We start from the raw sequence: 5,000 nt of genomic DNA, 5'->3' as shown, positions 1-5,000 counted from the left end.
CACACACGACCCCAAGGCCATATGGTAGCGCTGGGAGTCCCCGACGCCAAAGATTTCCAGGCAGCGTTTGTACAAGGCACGAGGAGTCAAGGCTCGAGGTTTACAATATTGAAAGGAATTTTGAGGTATCTGATACTGCATTTTTTATTACTAGCGAGTAATGTTAGATGTGAAGTGTCTGTATGAATGTATTAGCTTATTCATGTTGGCAAAGGTGGTCTTGTTCGACCATCGTATTCATAAACTAATTTAAATCATTTTTTGTACTCTCATTACAGCAAGATGTACAATTGTCGTCCAACAGTCGAAGTCTCTGCACATAATTACTCAATAATGTGTCTATAACTGCACCATTTTTGTAAATGATGTACATAGGAGGTTTTTGTGCCAAATTTCGTGTAGGCCTTGTCTATTTTTGTACTTGCGATACAAAGACACGGGAAGCAAGAAGAAAGAGAAGAAGAGAGACCGAGAGGAGAAGATAATTTGAAAAAAAAAAAAAGAAGGGCGTAATCCCATGACGGATGATTCTCCTTTTATTTCTTCTTCTTTTTCTCCTTCTTCGTAGATGTCTCACTCATGGCCGCGAGGATTTGACTCGGAGTTGGTCTGAACTCTGAACGATGTTCGTTTGTTTCGTTTTCTTGTCTCTTTCTTCTACAGATTATTGTGTGCGCATGCGGGTGTGTGTTTTGTTTGTGTATATCTTTGTTTACTCTGTGTGTGTGTGTGTGTGTGTGTGTGTGTGTGTGTGTGTGTGTGTGTGTGTGTGTGTGTGTGTGTTCAAGCATGTATGAACAAAGACATTGTATATACATTTGTATTTGTATATGTTCAATTGTGCATGCGTGCATATAGATGTGTATGAGAGATTTTCGAACAGGCGTTTTAGATGTCGTTAACAACCGAGAATGTCATGCTGCTCTCTATTGAAGGAGTAACTCTTTTAAGACTAAGACGATCCCGTTCTCGGACAACCACGATCTCCTCCTCGGACTAGCTCGAATAAAACGAAAGAAAACACCGCTCTGAAACGCTTCGGTAACTGCGGTGTGGACAGTCAACTTTTTATTCAATCAAACTTCGATTATCATTCCCTCTCGTGTTGTCATTTACAGTGTTGTTGATGTTTTGTTTTCATCGAGTGTTATAACCGTAATGATCAGTGTTTGTTGTGATGTTGGCAGGCCGCAGCACCAATTTCTTTATTCTGCGGGATAGATATGATTTTTAAATAATAAATCCGCATACGACAACATTTAAGAAATAATGGAATTCATTTTTTTTACGAGGAGTTAAGAAATATATATATATGCAGCACGTGCTAGTTATCATCGGCTTTTCGATATCTGGAAAGAGATAACGATATGAAATTATGCAAAATGAATAAGTGGATACATGGAATAAATTAATTAACGGGGCAGATAAGGTAAAGAATAATATCTAGAACTTACAGGAATATCTATTTTTTTTTTTTTATAATAGTCTTTGCTGTTCGTTTTCTCTGTATATATTGTCTTGTATCTTTTCGTTATTTTTTGTTTTCTCCTTCTCTTTCTCTCTCTCTCTCCTTCTCTTTCTATTTTTTTCTCCCTCCCTCTCTCTATCCCTCCCTCTCTTTTTCTCTCCCTCCCTCTTTCTAACTCTTTACATTTTCTTTTTCATTATTTGTATTTCCTCTCCCCCTTCGTTCCTCTTCATCTTTTTTACCTTCCTCGCTTTCTCTCCTTATTATCGTTCTTCTTCATTTCCTGATCCTTTTTTTTTTATTTTTTATTCTTCTGAATTTCCATTTTGAATATATTATAAAGCCGTAAGTATGTACGTGTGTGTGTGTGTGTTTGCATGTTTGTCTGATGTAAATATCTCTTTTTTGCAAATGACCAAATAAGGTCAAGGAGATATACTTATAGAAAAAAAACTCCATTGCATTATAGACGACCTTAAATGACCTCGTTTTCATCAATGATTTGTTATTTTTTTCTCTCTCTCCAACTTTTTTTAACGCATATCAACTCGCTTAGCACTTATGTCATGCTGTACGATAATCAATACTCTGTAAGTTTGCACATTTATGTTATATAGCATTTAAGACAAACAAAACAAAACAAAAAAAACAGGGAAAAACAAAAAGGAGATGTTGAAGGGAAGTGAAAAAATGTTTTTTTTTTTTTTTTTTTTTGGCTGAATTACCAAAGTGTGGTTTCTTGGACCAATATTTTTTTTCCCCGTGAGGTTATGAGGTCATTACCACGAGTTCAAATGACCGACCTAACAGTGTGTAGACAAAGGTACGAAGGAGAAGGAAGAATCTCACAATGCAACGTGTGCAATGCAGATTTCAACATTCCATCTACAACATTATGTAAGGGGAAAATCATTAATGATAAATGGCATGTTGCAATGAATGAAGATGGAAATGCCGGTTGCATAAATTCAGCTGCGATATTCTTCATTCTCTTTCATGCCTCGTTCTACGTTAAATGTCACGTGACCTCTGACCTGACTGTTCTGTAGGCCCGCACCTGGCACGGAATGACGTCCTCACTCTGGCTCAGTTTTTGGCTCACCACAAAGAGAGTGAACACTGGAGAAAAACAAATGAAAAATATTGATTATTTCAATAACGTTAAGTAATGTTACAAATAATGTGATCGGTTACAGTTTATTATATATAAGGATTTTTTTTTTTTTTTTTTTTTTTTGAAGGAAATTAAAAAAAAAATGATGGCAAGATCCAAAGAAAACCGACTTTTTTTTTTAAGTGAGTAGATATTTTTTTTCTTAATGAAGAAAAATACGATAGAAATTTGCTTCGTGTTAGAACTTTAGTGACGCCACACACTTCGAATAGCAAGTTACAAAAATAATAAATCTAAAAACTAAAATTATAGGCATAAAAGTGATATTTTGTTCACAGAAAAAAAAAGAAAAAGAAAGTAGAAGGGAAAAAATGAACGGCAAATCCTTCATAAAACAATAATTTGAAACAAAATGACCAGAGTGACGAAAAGAAACGAAAATGTAAAATCTACCAGGAATGGAAATAAAATAGTCGCTAATTGCAATGACCAAGGATCCATTCCTTTCGTTCTGTGGTGACGTGCCAGTGAATACAATACGCGAGAGGCCGATGTGGATAACCCCCGTCCATGTTTCTGTACGTTAATAGTTGTTTTAAAGTCTAAGCAAAAGAATACATAATTGTTAGACCAAGTTGTACTGGATTCTGTTTTTGTACTTGATGGGCCGAGGACCATCTACGTCATAGCGCGAGTAGTGAAAATTGTGTATGTGTATATATATATACATATATATGTATATTATATGGGTATATATGTATATATATATATGTATATATATACTAACAAGAAAAAAGCCCTTATATTGGCCATGTGTGCGCGTGTGTGTGTCACTTGCTTTGCATTTTCTGCTGGATATATAAAAAAATATATATATATTCAAAGAATATATATGTATTCACGCTGTCTTCTACGGAGGAGGAAAAATCTCACTCAAAACATTCTTCAGAGGCATGGAAAGATGCACTCAGTGAAAGAGAGTGAGAGAGAGAAAGAGAAAGAAAACAGCCAGAGAGAAAAAAAAAGGAAAGAGCAAGAGAAAGTCAGCATGGAAACAAAAATTTCAAATCTCAGTCGAGAAGGCTCCCGGCAGCTCGCTTACCCACGTGTGTGAAAGGGGCGTATAATTTGACTTCTATACCACAGCTACTTCGCGAAGACGTCAGATGTCAACAACGGACTCTGATTATGATGATGATGTTTACTAGACCGTATGGCTAAGCAGTCTGGCATTCCTGATCTCCACTTTGTCAAGGTTTCAATTCGCTTTTTTTCTTTTTTGTTGTCGAATGGTGTTTCAAATTCTATGGAGGTTTTGTTTATATATTTAGTGTTTTTTTTTATCTGTATGGATGTTAGATGAAATGTTTGTGTTTTTTGCTTTGTTTTTGTTATTTTTTTAAATTGATGATGTCGATATATGGAATCGATTTATTGAATTGTGAAATGTTCAACGCAAGCGGTGAAGATGACATGTTGAATGTGTATCATTCTTCGTCTTCTTCCTATTTGGATATTTCATTTCCTCTCTTGGCTCAGTGGACATCCGGAATGATAAACATAATTAAAAAGAATAATAATAATAATTAATAATAATAATAATAATAATAATATCGTTGTGTGATGGTTGCTGTAAACTGTTTGTTAAAAAGCCACTGTGATTAATGTAGTTTTATCAGTACTCAGTAGATATTTATATGAAACATTATTGTCACAATTTTCTCCTTTTTTAATTTATCTAGTCGTGGGATTATTACATCATTTTCCCTGTGTACAGATCTCTAAATAAAAGACTTATTGGATAGCGTTCTCTTATTCCATCCCCTGCTAATATCTTTGGAACAAGCATTTGATATGCAAATGGAGATTCATAATTGAATATAACAAAGACTTTTTTATCTGATATATTCTCCATATATATTGAGGTTTTAATCATTAGCAGCTATGGCAAAGGTAAGAAGAAAAACATATAACAATATAATGTACCTTATATACTTTATTTATTAGCATTATAGTAATAGGATGATGACAGTGGCAATGTTAATAATGATGCATAAATGATTACTCAGGATGATAATAGTGATATAAAAGAAGTTACAGGAAACAATAATAGCAATATTGGTATTGACAACAGTGCTTCTATTAATACAAAATTCTACAGCTTCTGCTACGACAACTGATATTAATAATATAACTACTACGACCGCTACTTCTACCACTACTTCTACTCCTACTACTACTACTACTACTACTGCTACTACTGCTGCTGCTGCTACAAGTACTTCTACGTTTACTACTACTATTATTATTTCCACCACTACTACTACTACTGCTATTACTGTTACTACTACCACTGTTATTACTACTCCTACAACTACTACTATTAATATTACTACTACTACTACTATTACTACTACT

The 5,000-nt window shown here is 34.5% G+C and overlaps 1 protein-coding gene across 1 annotated transcript in view; it reads left to right on the top strand.

Annotated features, from left to right (window-relative positions):
- The window catches only part of LOC125043477 (calcium-activated chloride channel regulator 1-like), a 155,754-nt gene extending 154,172 nt beyond the window's left edge, over positions 1 to 1,582 (top strand). Inside the window, exon 14 of the mRNA XM_047639567.1 lies at positions 1 to 1,582. This exon is cut by the window's left edge and continues 2,154 nt beyond it. The gene's annotated coding sequence lies outside the window, so the exon portion shown is untranslated.
- Positions 1,583 to 5,000: the final 3,418 nt, after the last annotated feature.

This window comes from Penaeus chinensis, chromosome 34 (genome assembly GCF_019202785.1).
Source record: "Penaeus chinensis breed Huanghai No. 1 chromosome 34, ASM1920278v2, whole genome shotgun sequence".
NCBI classification, from domain to species: Eukaryota; Metazoa; Arthropoda; class Malacostraca; order Decapoda; family Penaeidae; genus Penaeus; species Penaeus chinensis.
This window is presented reverse-complemented; position numbering and strand designations above follow the sequence as displayed.